At 42.8% G+C, this 20161-nt stretch overlaps 1 long non-coding RNA gene across 1 annotated transcript; it reads right to left on the reverse strand.

Annotated features, from left to right (window-relative positions):
• Nucleotides 1-7103: 7103 nt before the first annotated feature.
• LOC144369263 (uncharacterized) lies at nt 7104-13821 on the reverse strand. The gene is made up of 2 exons (XR_013428738.1): nt 12878-13821; nt 7104-9053 (listed from the first exon to the last, which is right to left on the reverse strand). It is a non-coding gene; the product is annotated as an uncharacterized LOC144369263 (long non-coding RNA).
• Between the last annotated feature and the right edge of the window lie 6340 nt (nt 13822-20161).

Consider the following 20161-nt stretch of genomic DNA (forward strand, 5'->3'; position numbering starts at 1 on the left):
GGAGGAGGAGGAGGAGGAGGAGGAGGAGGAGGAGGAGAGAGGAGACAGGACTGAAGGAGAGAAAAACCTCTGGAAAGAGTGGGTGCTATTTTCCTGATGGGTAAGCTCAGCAGCTGGCCCAGCAGAGGTGTCTGGACTGATGGGGGGGAATCAAAGACAACAGCTTCAGCTAGGCTGCAGGAGCTGCCTCGAGCATTTACCTGACAAATATGGAATGGCCCATGTTCTTCTATTCAGTCCTCCACCTTAGATAGGCCAACATGGGTTTTACTTAAATAGATTTGTTTTCAACTATTTTCTGGAATAAAAAGTAAAGCAGAGGCATTCAGAGGGAGTCACTCAACAGTTGTCACTGAATAAAAACAGTAATGAAAAAAGGAAGGGACTCAGTAGGAGAGAGAAGAGAGAGAGAGAAGAAGAAAATAAAATTTTCTGGAGATTTTTTTTTTTCTTTAGAGAAAATGTAAGAATCTCTCATGGAGAATTCTGTGACATTAATTTCCAGTTTTCACAAAAGTTCCCTTGGGTGATTGTTATGGTCTGGATGTGAGGTGTCCCCCAAAAGCTCACGTGTGAGACCAGGCAAGAAGGTTCAGAGGGGAAATGACTGGGTTGTGAGAGTCTTCACCCAATCAGTGTACGAGACCCACGACAGGTGGTCACTGAAGGCAGACGGGATGTGGCTGGAGGTGGGTCACGGGGGATGTGCTTTTGGGGGTATGTATTTTGCTCCTGGTGAGCGGAGCTCTCTCGGCTTCCTGTTGCCATGTCCCCAGCCACTTTCCCACACTGCCCTTCCGCCATGACATTGTGCCTCCCCTGGAGCTGTGAGGAATGGAGCTGGCCGTCTATGGCCTGAGACCCCTGAGACCATGAGCCCCCAAATAAACTTTCCCTCCTCCAAAATTGTCCTTGTGAGATCATTTCGTCACAGTGGTGGAAAAAAGAGCTGATTAAAACCGTGATGATTCATCCCAATGTGTCCTAGGCATGATCCTGGGCATGGAAATGTGGCAAAGGCTCTGGAAAAATAAATAAATAAATCCCACCGGAGCAGGACGCCTGGTGACGAAATGTAAATATCTTGGCAGCTGCTAGAATTTTGCCAAAGCACCGTGCAATTGATTTCTCTTATTTTTATTTTATTATCTTTACCTTCTTACATATCTGCCCCTGGAAACTGGTTCTGCGTCTTTCAATTATAAAAATGTGAGTCTTTAGAAGCTGGAAGATCCCTGGCTGAAGGGAAGGCATGAGGAAGGGGCAGATCAAGGGTAGGGAGGGGCTTTACTGGATTCAGTCGCTAGACCCACCCAGCTCCCATGCAAAGGAGGGGAGAAAAGTCCCCAGGGGGAAAAGGAATGGGGGGGGGGGAATGCTTGGTTCTGACAGGGTGCACGACGTGGGAAGCAGGGGAATTCAGAGTCTCAGGAAAAGAACATGCCACCATTTTATTGACTCATTAGAACAAATAAAAAAGCTATCATGTTACTCATGTCCTCCCCTTAGCCAAGTCCCCTGGCACGGATTTATAGGTCATGAAAAGGTTATTTCACTACCATGAAAATCAATCATTTTGAAAGTTAAAACAACAAGACCCGAAACTTCGGCTCTGGCCTGGAATCTAACGTGGAAGAAAGGATCATTTGGCCAAGTGGACGTGATGGGACACTGTGAGACATTTCTTGTCGTGCTGGGGTGAATTACAGACGAGCAAGGACAGGTTGGCATGGGCCTTACACTTTGCAAAAATGTATTTCATAATTTTCAGAGAAGAGATGATCATGAACTTTTGATGAAATTTTATAGAAGAAAGACCTGTCAACAAGAATCTCTGCTAATGCCTTCATGACTGAGGTCATGGGGTGGTGGGGCTTGGGGAGACAGGGGTTCAGATTGTACCCACGTCCTCGGGCTGTTGCTGAGACTTTGGGATTTCCTTGAGTAAGGCAGGGCAGTGCTGGGGGGCTTTGAGCAGAGGATTGACCTGATCCCACTTACATTTTTAAATGTTCACCCTGGCTTCTAATTAGCCTAGTGTAGCTTAGTTACACCACCTCAGTAAGATGCAAAAAGTTTGTAAGAACATGTTACCCTTCTCCACCCCACCATAGATACTTTTCTGGGGAAAAAAAAAAAAAGTTTTTATTTTTTCTTTACTTTTGAAAACTATTTTTGATGAGCAGAGATTCCTATGCTGCAAGTGATTTCCGTTTAGCAGGTTAAAGATGTCTTTTGATGGTTCTGGCTGGCAGAGTTTCTGAGATGATTTCTGTCTTTGCTTCCCTCAGGTAATGTGTCCTTTTCTTCCGATTGCGCTAAGATTCTCTCGTTATCACTGAGTTTCAGGTATTTAATGTGTCTTAGTGTGGTTTTTGTGTTTACCCTTCTTGGGGTTCATTGCACTTGTTAGACTTATAGGTATAAAATAGAATTTGGAAATGTTTGGCTTTATAATTCTCTAGTTATTTTTTTCTGTTCCCAATTTTATTCTTCTGGCAAGCCAGTTATGTGTACGTGGACTCCTCGGCACTGTCCCACGGGTCACGGAGCAGTATCTATCACCATTCATTACCATGCCTGAGTTCCGTGATCTTTTCTTCTACCAGCTCCAATCTACGAAATTTTCTCCACCTATGTGTTTTAAATTCCTAGAACAAAATCCATTCGATTCTTCTAGGTATCTTCCATGTCTCCTTATATCCATGTTTTCTTTTAAACACTTAAACACAATTATAATCCTGTTTTATGTATCTTTCTTCCAATTCCATCATTTTCACTTTTGCCAGGTTTATTTCTAAGTTTTCTTCTAAGTTGTGGGTCGCCTTTTTCTGTATCTTGTAGTGTCAAGCAATTCTTAATTTGGTGCTGGAAATTGTGATTTTCTTTTGATGAATATCTGGATTTTCTTTTTTTTTTAAAGCATAGGACATTATTCTGATAGGTCATTATCTTATTTTTTTTAATAATTAAAATTTTTTTTTGTAGTTGTAGATGGACACAGTTGCCTTTATTTTATTTCTTTTTAAATGGTGCTAAGGATTGAACCCAGTGCCTCACACATGCTAGGCAAACACTTTGCCACTGAGCTATGGCCCCAGCCCCTTTAAGTTACTTTAAGTTCCTTTTTAAGCTTCTTTTCAAGCTTCACTGAGGTGGATCTAAACTTGGACAGTGTAGTCCCACTTCTAAAGCATGGTCCTTGCAGAACTTCTATTGAATGCCTGGAGTGACTAAGGAGTACTCTACTCTGGCTAACGGTGACCTCGCATTATTTCTTGGACTGTGTGACCTCTGAGATCCATTTAGCACAGAACTCTGATCTCTTGGCTTACCTTGCGGAGTTTCATGCTATCCATGCACATTTTATAATTCAGGAATATTTCACCCATGGAAATTTCTATAGCTTTTCTCTCCTATTATCTCCTCTCTGATAATCTGTGTCTGCAACCGTCTTCTAAACTCAGGGAGAATTCTAGTCTTTGCTTAGGATTCTCTTCCTACGCCAGGATCCAGAAGGATCCTCCAGACAGAAAGTTGGAGTGGAAAGTTGGAATATTATGAGGATGAGGATGTAGAATTCTCAGAATTCATGGAACAATAGCAAACTGTCCCATAGACTCCCACATACATGGTATTTATTACTGAAGTCAAAATGATCCTTTCATTATCTCGGGTCAGTTTTAAACCTCATCTGGTTACACACAAAGTAAACAAGAAAACTATGAAAGTGTAAGGGTCTGGCGGAGCATCGGAGAAAGAGACCACAAGAGACCAGCCTCATGCAATAAGCAGGGGGAAATTTTATTGAACCAGCATGCTGGGGCTCCGTGCCCACTCAAGAAAGGAGAGCAGCCCAGAGCCCAGAGCAGAGGTCAAGCAGAGCTTAAGTACACTTTTTGGAGAGGGCGGGGGGCTTTGCATACATCAGAACAAATCATCTTGAGGCACGGGAAAATTGAACAACAACTCTGAGACATGATTGGCACATTCATTGGCGGGAACAGTCTTGGCAAGGGTGATTGGTCACTCCTAAGCGGGGTACACATTTAAACTGATTGGTTTTGTGGCCTGGATGCTTATGTGCCAAGCTACTTGGAGCCCTTAGCTAATAAACAACCAGGGAATCAATGGAGATATTTACTGGGCAGTTCAGGTATTGTCCTAACAGCTACAGAGATTACAGGTTCCAGGGGTAGCAGAGGAATTTTAAGAATACCTGGTCTATTATTTTTTTTTAGCCCAAGCCTTTCAATTTAGAAACTTTACAATGCCCAGTCTTTTACACTTTAACTCAGGCTTTTGCAGCTTAGAATCAGCTTAGAAATTTTACCTTTACAAAAGGAAGCAGATTTTCTCCCTCTGGAAATTCCAATATAAAAAGAAAACAGGTGTTGTAAGTTTCCTCGGATCTTCACTCGGTTAGATTAACTTAAATGACTTCAGTGTCCTGAAGGAGGGGGCCCAGGGGACCTCACAATGTAATGGAGAGATGACTGGCCTGGGAATAAGGGGTCTGGGTTCCAGTCTTGATTGTGAGTTCTACTTCATGATTCCAGACATGGATACCTAGGTCTGTCCACGAGGCAACCATGATGCACAGTATGCAATCCCCAGAGTTGTTTTCAGGATGAAGAGAGCTAGCAGACACGGAGGTGCTCTATGAAGCACAGAGGGACAGACAGAGCATCCTTATTAGAGTGATCAAAATTGTATCCTGTTGGGGATTCATTTAAGGCATCCACAGCTGATGGTCCCCCTTGGGAGGCGCACATCAGGAACACAGCTGGGGACCTGAGAGGTGGGTGTGCAGCCCTGAGCCAGAGTCCTGGGGTCCCCGTTTGTCATGATGGGGCCTGCAGGGGGCACTCTGCCCAGTGCTGTCACCTCCGTGTGTTTTCAGGTCACTTGCTGTGGATTAGCCATTGCTGAGCCTCAGCAGGACTTGAGAAGCACCTTCCTTCCTGGGCAGTGCTCACAGCCAGTCGCAGCCCCTCTCTGCAGCAACCTGCTCTGGCTGGGCTTCAGGTCCTCCACTAGTCCCCCTCCAAGGTGTGCCATTCACTAGACCTCCCTTGCAGCTGGCTGGCTTTCTTCAATCCATTCTAATTAACTTCTGCCTAATTACCAACCTAATCAAGAGCACCTGCTGGGGAGACCAGCCCCTCCTTCCTGGGTTCCTGCTGTATCGATCACAGTTAATTTGTGTCTGACTGTTTTCAGTTGCTATTACTGACCACCTGAGGCTGGATAGTTTATAAAGAACAGAGTTTTATTTGGCTCGCAGTTCTGGAGGCTGGAAAGTCTAAGAGCATGGCGTGGCATCTGACGAGATGTCATCACAACATGGAAGAAGGACAAGCAAGCACAGGTGAGAGAGAGAGCAAGAGAAGGAAGGGGCCAAGCTTACCACTTTTAAAAATCAAGAACCCGCTGCCATGATGACTAACTCCCATGATGAGAACACCAGTCTGTTCTTGAGGGTGGAATCGTCATTGCTCAATCACCTCTTAGCAGTTAAATTGCATCATGAGTTTTGTAAGGGACATTCCAATCCCAGCAACTTGTTTCTGAAGACTTAGAGCCGTGTTCTTACTTTCACTGTGATGCTTGATTATCTGTAAGTCGGCTCCCTCTCAGTCACCCCGGATCATTCACTGGGCATAACCTGTGCTGTAAGGTGGGCAGGGCACGGAAGGAAGGCTCCCCAGACCTTGCTGCTCAAAGGGAATCCACCAACCAGGAACACCGACCTCAACTGGAGCCGCTCAGAAATGAGTCTCTCTGGCTCTGGCTCAGAACTATGAAACAGGAGCCTCGGACAACTTGCGATTTGAATGGGGGCACCGTTCAGTTGCCACAGTCCACCCACTAAGTCAACTCCACAAACGTGTTAAGTAGGTGTAAGTCCTGATCTTCGGATAATTCGAATTTCGAAACAGTAACATTTATCTGAGCACATCCAAATCGAGCCCAAATGAGCAAATGGGAAGAAACAAAGGATTTATATCAAAAAAACAAAAGCAAAGTGAAACGAACAAAACAGGCAGAATCAGGGGCCAAAAGCAGGTTAAAGTCACTAACACTCGTACAGGACACGGTGAAGAGTTGGCCTGTTAACACCCGGAGGAAGGATGAGAAGATGCCATCGACCGAAAGACCTTGAGATAAGGAGTTCCAAGACCTGAATTTGAATCCTACTTCCACCTTAAAACTTAATATTTCAAACGGTCGCATGTGGACAACCTTTGATAAAATAAAGCCCTTCACATGTGTCTTGAGGGAGCGCCCAGGACCAGCCAGGAAGGCTGGAGGGCAGTGTCTTGCCTGGTGCCTGCGGCAGGGTGTGGAGTGGAGTCACTTCTTCATTCCTCACCCAAGACGGTGCTGGGCTAGGCAGGGTCTGGATTCAGCGGCTCCTGGAAAGAAGGGCTGTGTTCTTGGGCATCAGGAGGCTGGAGAACCAACCACTTTCTCGATTTTGTGTCAATTCTGAAAGACAAGAGACTCCCTTAGTCTTCCCTGTTTTCTCTGCTAGTTTATGTGCCTCGTGAGATTTTTGTTTAATTTGCAAGTTTTCTCTCCCTGGCCCAAAGAGGCCTAGCTCTCTGCCTGGTGAGTGTATTTTCCGGCCAACCTGCTCATACAAAAGGAAGTCAGGGTGTCCTGCTATATACATAGGAAATCTTCGCAGAAACTCAGAGGTGAAGATCAAAAACAAGCCAACCAACCCACGGAGATGGATCATTTATATTTGTTATTTTCAGTCTTGAGTGAAGTGGAAAGAAAATGATCGAGAGGAGTTTTGGTTACAAAAAAGCCTTTCAGAGAGCAGATCTTATAAACCTGAGTCCAATGAATATTCAGGCGTGTGGCAGGAGCAGAGCCCAGGGAGGCCCGGGGAGGCCCAGGCCGGCAATGAATGAGGCATTAATAAAACATCAAAAGCCTCCCCTCGCTGGATCCTTGGTATGAGATGTGCTGATGCATAAAGATGTGCGATTTGCAAAGTACAATGGCTACACAAGTAGGCAGAAAAAGTGTCACCGCTGTGTACCAAATGCTGAAGTCTAACACCAGAGAAGCACACGCCGAGGCCAGTGTAGAGTGGACAGTGGAAGCTTTATTAAAGGACAGCAGAAAAGACTCCTCCCCTAGGAAGAAGGGGACCCAAGAGGCGTAATCCATGGAAGGGGCGGGTCTTCCCTTTTTTATAGCTAAAGTCTTCTTTCAGCTTTCCCCACTCCTGTCCTTTGTTTCCCTCTGTCCTGCAGTGATGGAAATGCAGGTGGGAAGGCCCAAAAGGTGGGGGACAGGTGGCTGGAGGAGTAATCTGGGCAGGAAGGGCTTGGGGCAGCTTTTGGATTAGCACCTCCCTGTTTGCTGGGAGCTGCTCCATTAGCAATTCCTTAGGATGGGTTCCGGGCCTTGGGGACATTAACATTTCAATTCCCCCAGGTGCTGCTCTGCTCTCCGGGACTCCATTCTCTGTAATGGCCTCCATTTTCTTTATTTTATTCAATATTAGACCTGATTTACCTAACTACACTAACTACCTACCTGCAAATCTGGCTTCAAGAGGAAAAACTGTAACATATAATCTGGAGCCTCCTCCTGTTTGGGATAAGAGCAACGATGTTGAGATTATGATGAACCACAAATAAAATTCAAGGCAGCCGTTGGGTGTATTTACATAAAAAGTTAAGTGTGTTTGTTGCCACAGCTAAGAGCAGGAATCAATTGTGGTTTAAGAAAAGCACTGGACTGGGGTCTATAGAAGTTTCTAAAGGGGGACAGTCATGCTCACTGTATTCATGAGTGTCGTGAGGGGACAAAATCACAACGTATGCAGTCAAGGAAGTAAAGAATGTCCACACCCTTCTGTACATTCAATGCTCTATTCACTCAGATGACTCAATACAGTTTCACTCAAGAAAACGACCATCCTTCCTGCTAGGCACTGCAATAGACATAATCAATTCACAGCCAACAATTCTAGATTAATGAATTCAAATCAAAGAATTCTAGATTAATTCTAAGCACTGCAAACACACTTCATCATGACAGGCTGGTGACAGACATTCCCTCTGCAGGCTAAGTTCAAAAGTCTCAGGCCTTAGGCTTTATGTCCAGCCGATGCACACTCCCTCAGACCGTGGTGATCAGGTCTGGAACCAAGGCAGGCTTTTCTTGGCGTGGAGGGGGCGACGGGTTGAGGAGGGGGTGGTAGGGAGAAGTTGGGGCTCTCACCAAGGTCCCGTCAAGGCGGTAGAGTTGGAGAGCGGTGAGGATCACGCAGAGGCTCAGGAGCGATGACAAGTGACGGGATGTCAGGTCCTCATAAGGCTCTCCAGCTCGAGTGCATCCTTGTTTCGGCTGCTGAATCCCTGTACATTTGCTCTTTCATTTATACTAAACTGGGGGGCTTTTGACTCCCCTTTCAATCCTGATCAGCTACCACTGGATTTCTCGGTGACATCATTTACCCTGGGGTCAGAACATCTGGTCTGGGGGTCCCCTCCCTCTTATCGGGCGAGGACGGCCTGCCAGGGCCTTCATTCTGTTTATCGGGGTGAGGGGAAGTAACTTGCTGAGGCCACACTGGAGGGCTCCGTGGGGGCTGCCTGGTGAAGCTGCAGGTTTCAACCTGGAGTTTTTTAAAATGGAGTTGCTGAGGCTCAGGCCTAAGGCCCTCCTACCCATGGGGATTCCACAGCTCTGATTAGACCCAGGAGGGAAACGGCACAGGGCTGACCTCTACCAGTGGGTCTTACATAACCTGTAAGTTACTCTGGTTATTTCCCCTGACTTACTTAAATCTGATTTTTCTCATCTATAAAGTAAGGAAGATCAACAAAATGGTCTTCAAGGATTGAATTCTCTTCCATGAGGCTTGGAGGACAATTGGAAGTACAGCTGGACCAGGTCAAGATGGTGATGGTCATGGTTGGGTACCAGAGGAAAGTGAGGTACCCAGAAAGAGAAATAACTCAAGTCTGTCTGCTCCCAAAGGCCACATGCATGCTCTGGAGAGGCCAATCTAAAAGTTGCATCTGAAAAAGACCAGAGCTGGGATCAAGGTTTGAAGTTCAGAGTCAAGGGCTCCAACACAAGACTGAATTCAGGAGAATAGTTTGGAGAAAGTACACACAGACACATTTCCCAATCAGGGCACTGATGTCACGGCATCATAGTTTTCTAACTCTTTCTCTTAAACATCCTCCTAAAAACAGAAACAAAAATCAGATGGGAAAAACAAAATCCCAGAGACCACGCACTCAACCAAACTAAGTGACAAGATATTCCACAAGACCCCAAGAAGAGACACATAGACCAAGGTTTGGGCACAGATCCCACACTAGATATACAGCTGTGTGGACAGGACAGGAGCCCAGGACAGTCTTGTATGGAGACCTCTGCAAGGGGCCTGATGTCTATCTGGAAAGATGGGGGAAGCCTCCATGGGTTCCTATTGTGGTGAGAGAAGAAAGACCTTTGAGATCCACTGAGAGACAGCAGGAAAGTAAGAGGTGACTGATACCTTTAATAAAGCCTCCCTGGATGATAGGATTTAGAGGATCTCTATCAGGAAATGCAGTCAGAACAATAAAAAATAGATACTAGAACAAAGAGAGTCCAGCACCTCTATTGCTCAGGGAATTACGACGTTTTTAGGAGTTCTGGACCAAGGACTGGGAATAGAGACCAATATGTGGACATCGTTATTTCACAAAACCAGAGACGAATGATACATTAACTATGGGGGATCACCAAGTCACATGACAATAAATTTCACCTAGTACCGTGAAGCCAAAAAGAAGTAGCATGATATTTTTCAAGTGCAGAAAAGAAAAAGAAAAAAGGGGCTGGGGATGTGGCTCAAGCGGTAGCGCGCTCGCCTGGCATGCGTGCGGCCCGGGTTCGATCCTCAGCACCACATACAAACAAAGATGTTGTGTCCGCTGAAAACTAAAAAATAAATATTAAAAAAAGAGTTATTGTTAAAAAAAAAGAAAAAGAAAAAAGGAGGAAAAGAAAAAAGAACTGTTATCCGAAAACTCAAGATCTGAGGAGCCTTTCTTTAAGGAATAAGGGAAGACAGAGACATCCTCAGATGCAGGAAGAGGAAGGAAACTGATGCTGTCTGGACCTACTGTGGGAGACTGGCTAAACAAAGTTCTGCACACTGAAAGGAAATGATAGTAGAAGAAACACAGGAGCATCAGGAAGGAAGATGGAACAGTAGGAAGATCACAAATACCCTATTCCTCATGAGATTTTAGAATCATAATTCTTATTTTTTCAGTCCTATTTTTAAAATTTGTTGGAGTTTGTTTTGAGATTCAGGATATCATTTATCTTTACAGATAGTCCTGGTTGCTTTAAAAAAATGTATGCTCTGCTGTTGTTGGGTAGAGTGTTCTATATACATCAATTAGATCTATTTGTTGATTGTATTTTTCAGATCTATCTTTGCTAATCATTAATTTGAGATCTTTCCTCTTCTTCTTCTTCTTCTTTTTTTTTTTTTTGGTGCTGGGATGAAACCCAGAGCCAGGCACATGCTAAGTAAGTGCTCTACCCCAGAGCTACATCTAACGACTTCTATCCTTTTTTCTCATGTGAGCATATTATGCTATGAATTTTCCTCTCAGTTCTGCTTTAGCTACATCCACATATTTTTTTGTGTATTTTAATTTGCATTCATTTATATGTACATACATTAAATTTTCTGTGAGACTTCCTCTTTGACCCAAAAATTATCTAGAAGTACATTATTGGATGTTCTTGTGTTTATAAATTTTCCTCTTGTCTCTCTTTTACTTATTTGTAGTTTGATTCCATAATGGAATAAAAATAAATTAAAAACCCTAGTAATTATAGTTTCCAATTGTATAGGTAAATATAAATGGCAGCATAAATGTATTTTTTGGTTTTGCTCTTTTTTTTTATTTTCAATAAATTAAAAGACAACTTCATAAAGAAATAAATATAAACCTGTGTTGGTGGGCATTCAATACACAGCCTTAAATGTATATGCCAGTTTTAAAGAAGGAGAAAGTCTGGGGGGAAAATGATCTAAGACATGCTTTCAAGAAGCTAGTAAAAAAAAAAAAAACAAACCCTGGGGATACACCTCAGTGGTAAAGCACTTGCCAAGCTTGTAAGGGTCCTGGGTTCAAACCCCAGTACTGCCAAAACCAAACCAAGCCAAAACAAGACCAAACAACAACAACAACAACAACAACAAAACCTAACAAAACAACAACAAACAACTGCTTAGCAAAAAAACAAAGATCAGAGAAGTCAGTATCTAGAAAGTGGTCATACAATGGAGAAAAATTAGCAAGCCAAAGATTGTTTTGTTTTGTGGCAAAGAGTAATAAAGTTGATAAACTTCATGAGCAAGACCAGGAAAAAGGGAAGGAAAAACAAAATTCTAGTGTTAGTAATGAAAACAGGGATGTCCCTACAGATCCTTGAGCTAAGACTAGTAACAACGACATGAGAACTTTGATGTCAAGAAAGCAGACAACTCACACGAAACGAGCAAATTCCTTGAAAAAGAAACTTATCTAAAGTGACACAAAAGGAAATGTAAAAATGTGAAGAGTCCTGTGTCTACAACAGAAATTAAACCCATGTATAAGACCTTCTCACAAAGATATCCCCAGGCCCAGGTGACTTCACGAATAAATTCCTCCAAATATTTAAGGAGGTCATAGCACTAATGCTACAAGAATTCTTTAGAACATAGAACAAGAACAAATACCCTCCAATTCTTTTTACAACCAGCATAAACTTTACACTAGAACCTGATGAAGACTTTACAAGAAACAATTTCACTTTCTCTTAAGAACATATACATAAAAATCCTAGTAGAAGAATCAGCAAATCAAGTGAAGCACATTGTGGGTATAAGTCAGGAATATACAGGTGGAACATCCCTAATCTGAAAATCCAATATCTGAAATGTTTTGACTTGCCTACACGATGCCACAACTGGAAAACCCCACATGAAACTTTGTATAAAAGCACCTTCCGGCTATGTGTGTAAGGTGTATAGGAAACAGAAATGAGTTTGATGTTTACACTTGGGTTCCATCCACAAGATATGTCACGACATATTGCGAATATTCCCAAATCCTAAAAACACTCCTAGCCTCAAGCATTTCAGATAAGGGAGACTCAACCTGCACACTGTCTCTCAATATGTCAAAACAGAGTGGGATTTCTTTTCCCGATTGCAAGTCAGGTTCTCTATTCGAAGAGCAGTCAGAAGTTCCACAGACCTGTTCACTAGCAAAATGGGTGAAAAGACATAAGACAAATAAACCAATAACTACCACCACCAACAAAAAAATCACACAGCCACTTAAAATCTCTGGAAATGATCCTGTAGATCTATGTCAAATTACAAAATTTAATAAATAAATGCTAAAACTCAGAAAGAACTGCAAGAATCTGCCGTATTTAAACCAAGACCTGCACTTTCTCTTCCCCTTCCCAGCTCAGTTATATGAACATTTAACTCCAGGCTGATATAACCAAAAATTCAAGGATCATTTTCCTTCTATCCCCTCCCCTCAACTCTTAGCCATTGGACTACCTCCAAATTAAGGAAGGGCATCAGAATTTCCTCCGGTACCTGTTAGTGAGGCCAAGTTCAAGTCTAGAGCAGTAGATCTTATCCCACACTCATGGGATGGAGTCCCCCTCCCCCCCGCCCTTGTGCAGAATGATGACAATACTGGACACCAATTACTTATACTCTGACTTATATGAGGAGACCTGGACTTGCTTGCCTAGGTTTCATGGAGTGCTTAGCTCCTAAAGCAATCACCTCACATAGAAAAATACTTGCCGTTGTCCTTACCCCAAGATCCAGAGCAATGGCCAGAGATTTTGCCAAGAGCATAAGAAAGACAAACAGTTGAGAGAAGAAAATCCCTCCAAAAAGAAACTGAGTTCATATGCAACACCGTGAAGAAGCTCAAGCTGAAGGACTCTCTCAAGAGCAGTGTAAGTCGTGGTGGAAGGCAATACGGAGGAGATTGAAAGATTCGTTGCAGACCTTGCTAAACCGCATGTCAGATGTTTTTTGGGAGAAAATGAGAAAGAGATAATAAATTTCAAATATTGGTGCAAAGAACGGTCTCAAGGATCCCAAAGTTGATTGGATTTGTCTGTGAAGCAATTGATGTACCAGGCATTGTTGAACATAACAGAGAGATCAACTGACAATTAGTGAAGCTTCACAGCTGATATACTAAAGGGAATAAAGAGGGCTCTGCCAAGATCACTATTATCCAAGGTAACCACAGTCATACCCAAGGCTTTGCCCTTTTCAGAGTGACATCAGAGGCCTCATCCTGGGATGAGAGTGACAGGAGTAGGTCTCACAAGGATAATCTGAGCAGTACTGAACAATAAACAGACAACAATAAAAAGCATGAGAGGTTGGGGTGGGGAAGCAGAGTTACTATAATATATTGTATAAAATGACTACAACCCCAAATGGCACATACCAAGGAAGGGGAATGTATGACCCATACAGCAAGAAGAAAGAAGGAATAGGAATTGTCTATGTAAGTGACTAGATAATGGATTTAACAGGCAGCAATTTCAAAATGATCACTAGAAACATGCTAAAATAGAATCATGATTAAAAAATTAAATAAAGTTATAATGGTAATTTTGCATAAAATACAGAATATCTACAAGGAGAGACACAGATACATGAAAATTCTAGCCTTGAGAAGTATAATAACAAATGAAAAATTTACTACTGAGTCTCAACAGTAGAACTGAACAATCAGAAGAAACAATTCATGAATTTAAAATAATCTTGGTAGAGATTAGATAATCTGAAAAACAGAGAATGAATGAGTGAGAAAAATGAAGAGAGTCTCAGAAAAAGGCAGGATATCATTGAACATCCAGGAGCATACATGGACAGGAGTACCAGAAGGAAAAGAGAAAGGAAAAGGAGAACAAATATTTACAGAAATCATGCTTGGAACTTTTCAAACTGGATGAAAATCATTAATCTTCACATCCAGGAAGCAACATGGGCTTTAAGTAGGATAAATGTAAAGAGAGCCACAAAAAGTCACATAATCAAAATGTTAAAAGCCAAAGACAACAAAATAATCTGGAAATCAGCCAGAGAGGAACTGCTGATTTTTCAGCAAACAATAGAAGCCGGAAAGCAGTGGGATGACATAAGTCAAAGAACTCAAAGGAAAACAAAAATGGTCAACCAAAAATTCTATATCTAGGTCATTGATCCACTTTGAGTTGAGTTTTTTGCATGGTGATAGATAGGGGCTTAGTAACATTTTGCTGCATATGGATTTCCAGTTTTCCCAGCACCATTTGTTGAGAGGTTATCTTTTCTCCAATGTACGTTTTGGTGTCTTCATCTAGTATGAGATAAACTGTATTTATGTGGGTTTGTCTCTGCGTCCTCTATTCTGTACCCCTGGTCTACAAGTCTATTTTGACGCCAATACCATGCCGTTTCTATTACTATAACTTTGTAGTATAGTTTAAGATCCGGTATTGTGATACCTCCAGATACACTCTTCTTGATAAGGATGGCTTTGGCAATTTTGGGTCTCTTATTTTTTCCAAATATAATTCATGTTTGCTTTTTCTATTTCTATAAGGAATGACATTGAGATTTTAATTGGAATTATATTGAATCTGTATAGTGCTTTGGGTGATACGGCTATTTATTTTGACAATATTTATTTTGCCTACCCAAGAACATGGGAGATCTTTCCATCTTCTAAGGTCTTCTACAATGTCTTTCTTTAGTTCTCTAGTTTTCATTGTAGAGGTCTTTCACCTCTCTTGTTAGATTGATTCCCAAGTATTTTACTTATTTATTTGAGGCTATTGTGAATGGGCCCTAGAAATTAGACCAGAGACCCTGTACCTAATAGAAGAAAAAGTAGGCCCAAATCTTCATCATGTTGAATTAGGCCCCAACTTCCTTAACAAGATCCCTAAAATGCAAGAAATAAAATCAAGGATCAATAAATGGGATGGATTCAACCTAAAAAACTTCTTCTCAGCAAAAGAAACAATCAATGAGATGAAGAGAGAGCCTACATTTTGGGAGCAAATTTTTGCCACATGCATGTCAGATAGAGCACTAATCTCCAGGATAGATAAAGAACTCAAAATACTTACCACTAAATAAACAAACAACCCAATTAATAAATGGGCTAAGGAGCTAAACAGATACTTTTCAGAGAAAGATATACAATTGATCAACAAATATATGAAAAAAAATGTTCAACATCTCTAGTAATTGGAGAAATGCAAATCAAAACTACTCTAAGGGGCTGGGGTTGTGGCTCAGCAGTAGAACGCTTGCCTAGCATGTGCAAGGCCCTGGGTTCGATCCTCAGCACCACATAAAAGTAAATAAATAAAATAAAAGTGTTATGTCCACCTACAACTAAAAAAATATTTAAAAAAAACTACTCTAAGATTTCATCTCACTCCTGTAAGAATGGCAGCTATCAATAATACAAGTATAACAAGTGTTCATGAGGATGTGGGAGAAAAGGAACACTTATACATTGCTAGTGGGACTGCAAATTGGTGCTACCAATCTGGAAAGTAGTATAGAGATTCCTTGGAAAACTTGGAATGTAACCATCCTTTGACCCAGCTATCCCAATCCTCAGTCTCTACCCTAAAGACCTAAAAGCAGCATACTACAGGGACGCAGCTCATCAACGTTTACAGCAACACAATTCACAATTGCTAAACTGTGGAAGCAATCTAGATGCCCTTCAATAGATGAATGGATAAAGAAACTAAGGTACTTATACACAATGGAATATTACTCAGCACTAAAAGAATAAAATTATGGCATAGTTGGAGTTGGAAAATATCATGCTAAGTGAAGTAAGCCGATCCCCCAAAACCAAAGACTGAAATTTCTCTCTGATAAGTGGATTCTGACCCATAATGGGGGGAGAGGTGTGGGGAGAATGGAGGAACTTTTATTGGGCAAAGCAGGGGGTGGGGGAAAGGGGCATGGGGCAGGATAGATGGTGGAATGAGATGGACACCATCACCCTGGGTACATGTATGACTGCACATGTACTGTGACGCTACATAGTGTACAACAAGAGAAATGAAAAGTTATGCTCTATTTGTATACAATGAATGGAAATGCATTCTGCTCTCACGTATAACTAATTCGAACAACAAAACAGAATAAAATTTTATGTAAGAAACTAAAAAAAAAAATAGAAGATTCTATATCTAGAAAAAAAGGCCTTTTTCAGAAATGCAGGCAAAATAAATGCAGGGACAAGCAAACAAAAACAGAGTATTTGTTGCCATCAGAACCATCCGGCAGAAAATGCTAAAGGAAGTTCTGTAGGCTTAAAACTAGTCAACCCAGACAGTAATTCAAACCTACCAGATAAGGTAGAATCACCAGGATGATGACGTCATTAGGAAATACTGTATACATGCATATTTCTCCTCCTTCAATCTCTGAACTTGTTTAAAAAGTAATTGTGTAAAACAGAGTATAGAAGATGTATTACTGGTTCTAAAGCATACAGAAATGTAGTATATTTGCTGAAAACAGTACCAAGAAGTGAGTGAAGGGAAGCTGGATTTGGCAGAGAAGATTCTGATAGCAGATCAAACCCAAAGAAACAGATTAAGAAGAACCATAAATGATAAATAAAATACGAATATAATTAAAATGTTTGATCTTCTTTCTTTTACTAGCTTCCTATTAGTCTCGTAGGGCTGACACAACAAATTATCAGAAATTAAGTGGCTTCAAGATACAGAAGCATTTCAGACCTTTGGAACAGAGCAAAACTGAGCCAAGAGAAACAAAGAGAGGCCAGAGGCTGAAGTCAAGGTGCAAACAGAGTCGCTTGGCTGCTTCTGAAGGGCTGTGAGGGAACATTCATGCTTCTCTGTTAGCCTTTTGGCAATTCTTAGCATGATTTTTTTCTTCATTAGAAATTAATTTTATTTGAGCTGGGAGCAGTGACACATGCCTGTAATCCCAGAGGCTCAGAAGGCTGAGGCAGGAGGACCGAGAGTTCAAACCAAGCCAGCCTCTACATTCTCCAACTGTAGTTCTCCAACCAATCACTTTTCACGTTGCCACACTCCCCTGCTGCCCCTCTTGTCTGATGCCCTCCAACTGGAGCATCCCCGGACAAGTGGCCATCCTTCTGCTACCACTCCTGGTGCGGGCCCATCGCTCAGAAAACACTCTCAGTCCAAATTTGTCCAAATTGGAGCGTCTTCATTCAGCTGGCTGGCAACTGCCCTTCAGCAAGAGGCTGTCCAGAGTGCAGTGCCCATCTCTGTGCACACAAGCCTTCTAAAGATAAACACTGCTTCCACCCTGTGCAGGAATCTGCAACAATGCAAAGCAATCTCAGTTTCGGAAGCTGAATTTAGCAATTATGCCGGCTGCTGCAAGGTTACAAGTGTCTGTCTGCAGTCTCTGAGGTTTTTTCCTTCGAGATGGAGTTGACGTTTGCACTTGGGCAGGGGTTGCAACAATCTTAATTGGGTTAACTGCCCACTCTAATCAAGATAGTTTCTTTGAAGATGGAGTCTCTTAGGCTAAGTTCTCTCACCATCCTGTACTTCTACCTTCTCTGATTGATATCCTGCATGGTGCTTACTGACTAGTTGGTCTATAACACTCCCTGTCGGTGTGCTTTGAGGCCATCATTTCCCTTATTAATCTTACTCCATCTGTTTTTCAGTAATTACTCCAAATTTATGTTCAACCGATGACACTTTTTTCCCCGCTTTGGATATTGCCACTGAGTTGCTCTTCTGTGATGTTCTTTTTTTCTGTTGTTGCTAGGGAACTGTCTGCTTCGCTGGGCTCCTCTCCCGCCAAGTGTCAGGTGACTTTTGATGCTGGATCAGTCGTTATGAAGTTTGGGGCTCCCTGGTCACACGCGGGCTGTGTGGCCTGCCTCTGGTGCGCCTGCCTCTGGTGCTGTGGGGACGGAGGAGAACTTGCCGGCTCAGGAAGTGAGAAGGAAAGAGACAGGAAAGAAATAAGGAAGCAGAGGGGAAGAGAGGCCCTGTGGCTCTCGGTCGGCCCTCTGGAGCCAATCACCATATCCTCTAACTTAACGACCTTCACGTTAGTTATGAGCTGAGAGTCTGCCTTCCGTGGATTAGTAAAATAGGTAGCTACGCTCACTATTGAAACCACAGTGACACACGTGCTATTATTACTGCTTGTCGGGTGACATGGCTGTCAGCTGGGTTCACCCATCCCCTCAAACCTACCCTTCTCTTTTTCTCCCTGTCTGAGGAGGAACATCCAGTATTCTTGGTTTCTACCATGAAATTGGCTGCTTGCGCCTCTATCCCAGTCAAGATCCTCCACAGAACAAGAAGGCCATTGTGAAATCACTCCCTGTAAGAGATTTGATGTCTCTAAATTTATATTTGCTTAAACTTCCATTTTCCTCCTTTATCAAAAAATAAATAAATAAATAAATATAGTTGACCTTAGAGTTTACAATGTCAGGATGTAGAACGTTCCTGTCACTAGAGTATTAGCTCTTTTTCTTTTTCTTTTTTTTTTTTAAGTCGTAGATGGACTCAATATCTCTATTTATTTTCATGTGGTGCTGAAGATCGAACCCAGTGCCTCACGCCACTGAGCCACAGCCTCAGCCCTGAGTATTAACTCTTCACAGCTCATATATTGAGCACTAGTGAGAGGATATTATTTGATGGTGGCCCCCCAAAAATAATGTAACCCCCATCCATTCCATCCCTCTGTTTCTGACAGGGACACTGAGTGTCTTGGAAAACCCAGTAGTGTGTATGCATCCATCCCAAAGTGAAGAAGAAAACCAAGATATTTAACTTTTATTATTAAATTCTACGGCTTTAGGCTTTATTATTGATTAAAGCACCTGAGCTCTTATGTTCATTTTTAGCTCGTCATTTGAGGAAAGATCATTAGTTTTTGTAACATAATATTCCAAGATGGTAGTTGGTATCATCATTCCTTAGGAAAAACACTCAGCAACACACGAGGGAGGAGTAATTACTCAGACTCCAAAGACACTGAAGGAAGCAAGACGAGAGGTTCAGGGTGCGGACGTCTCTGTCCTGCCCTGTAGACTCTGAGGCTGCCCCTTGGCGGGCACTAAGTACGCTTGTTCCTCGTTTTGACAATCGGATGTATACAATTTTACCAGGAAAGTGTGCCCCAATGAGGGGACTCTCCAAGCCCTCAAACCTGATGACGTGTGACGAGTCCCTCTGGCGTGACGATGGGAAGCTGTCATCATGGTGAACACCACTGATCACCACCTTACACGCTGAGCCTTGGCAGACGTTGTTAAAAATCAGGAGCAGACTTTACAGGACTCACAGGTGTAAAAATAAACTATGGGAGACCCTCCAACCACATTGCATGGTGCATAGCCTACAGGGGACCCGGTGGAGTTCTGAGAGCAGTGACCAGCTGTCACCGTGTGCTGGGAGCAGGAACAAGCCCTCCTTAGTGTTCCTGGAGTATTGGCTGGTGGTCAGGAGGCTACTGATTGGACAAAAGCTCTGTGGCATTTTTCCCCCTTTGGAACTCCCTGGCCCCTAGTGTGGCCCACATGACAGTGGAAACTCCTCTCAGTGAAGCCATCCAGGATGTCCTGGCAAATCTTCTCACAAGTAGTTCTTAAATGCACACCTAAGTGTCACAGGTCTCCTAGACTTTGGTGTCCACTCTCCAGAATCATCTGGTGAAAGGCCAGCGGACGGAACGGGAGCCCTCTCCTTGGCCCTGGGCACACACCGCTCCTTCTGCACCTCGTCCCCATTTCTCAGGCTTCTTTGTCGCACATTCGCTTTCCTGCCCTTTACTCCCGGAATTAAAGGACTGTACTGAGCGAGGCGTCTCCAGGTGGCCTCACTCACACACAGGTCCCCACGTGTGCGTTTCTAAAACCATCAGCCATTAACACGGCAAAGGCAGAGTCAGCGGGATGCTGCGGCATCGTCTGAAAGTTGCCAGTGACATATCCATGTGATAACAGGGAGGCAAGACAACAGTCCACGTTTCAAAGCTTCAAGTTTTTAAGGAAGACCTACCACCGGCCCCGGCAACACATCACCT

This window comes from Ictidomys tridecemlineatus, chromosome 12, assembly GCF_052094955.1.
Source record: "Ictidomys tridecemlineatus isolate mIctTri1 chromosome 12, mIctTri1.hap1, whole genome shotgun sequence".
In the NCBI taxonomy this organism is placed as follows: domain Eukaryota; kingdom Metazoa; phylum Chordata; class Mammalia; order Rodentia; family Sciuridae; genus Ictidomys; species Ictidomys tridecemlineatus.